We start from the raw sequence: 1,527 nt of genomic DNA, 5'->3' as shown, positions 1-1,527 counted from the left end.
GTATTAGGGTCGTGTCCTGAACCAGCAGAAACACAGGGAGACTCTGACTGCGCTAACCAAGAGTCGTGGAGGTAGGGTGGGTGTAGAGGTCAGGAGAGAGAGAGAGAGAGAGAGCACATGGCTGGGTGCACCTCCTTTAATGATGTGCTTGGGGGTGGGTTAAGCTGGTTACATCCCCTGGCACACCTCCTATTAGTCCGTCCCAAAATATGCTACTGGAGCTGGGTACAGGGGGAGGGGATTAAGGGAGTGGACAATGTTGTGATCTAGTAATTCTGGGCAGGGCAGTGGCACCTGGAGGGATGATGACTCATGCAGCCAGAGTCATTGTCATTGATATTCCTTGATTGTCTCATGGTTGTAGCTTCAGCTAGGCGAGGCTTATGTGGGGGAAGGGGAATGCTGGCTGTGCATACAAGGAAGAAGCTCCACATGGTGTTTGGATTCCATGTCTCTGGTCTTCTGCCTTGGTTTTCAGTGCTACATGTGGCTAGGGAGCTGGTTCACTTTACAGCAGGTAAGAGGGCAGGTACCTTAAGAACCATAGGCACATCATCTCAAAGGAAGGCTTTCTTCTTCTGGGTGTGTGTCTGTAGTTGGCATCATTTTTGGATCACCACACAATTCAGTCCCACTACTTGCACAGTCCAGTTTTTATCACTTATGAACTATGTCCATAAGAGCACTATAAGCACCTTGCAGGGCAACACCAAGTCTCTCCGCTCACACTATGCAGTGGAACTTAGTTACTAGGTTTCTCAGCTGAGGACCCAGACTTGATACCTGAATTTACCATGGAGTTTGCCCAAATACCAGAGCATCACCCCCAGATGTCCCTGAGGTGCCTACGCCACTTCTGAGTGATGTCAGTATGTCAGTGCAGGTACTTCTGGTTTTACTGGAAGTGGCCCGAAACCACTTCTGGTCTCCCAGAAGTGGGCCAGGAGCCCCCCCCAGCAGTCAAGTGAGTGTACCTAGCAATCCTAGCCATACATACTGGCCTTACTGATCACTGTCATGCTGTACAACATGCCACACTTTGAATCTCTGCCCAGCCAGCCATGACGTGGCTCCATGTGGAAGAGACAGTGGCACTGTGTGCCCAGGTCTGCCCACGACACCTATACTGGCACCAACACCAGGCTACTTTGCCTGCCCACCCAGCACCCACTTCTTCATGGTGCTGTGCAGTGGGCACATGGTGCTGGTGCACTCCCTGCCTAGCCACTGAGCCCTCATCCCACTGCACCTGTTTACCCACTCCAGGTGTCAGATACTATAGGTATGCAACTGCAATAAACAATTGTCCATCTAGCAAATTCAGCGTGAATCAGATACATAAGAATTAGATATTACATATAGGAACCCGCAAGGACTTGTGGGAGACATCACACTTCCCCCACCCTCACTATTTCCTCTTTCCCTTTCCTGAAAGCCACATACCCTTTTCCTGCATCCTTCCTGTGGGAGGGGGTAGTCAGAGCGGTCAATGTGCTTTCCAGGGGCATATCCTAGGGATAATATTAT

This window comes from Gekko japonicus, unplaced genomic scaffold, assembly GCF_001447785.1.
Source record: "Gekko japonicus isolate JY-2015 unplaced genomic scaffold, Gekko_japonicus_V1.1 scaffold245, whole genome shotgun sequence".
NCBI lineage: Eukaryota > Metazoa > Chordata > Lepidosauria > Squamata > Gekkonidae > Gekko > Gekko japonicus.
This window is presented reverse-complemented; position numbering follows the sequence as displayed.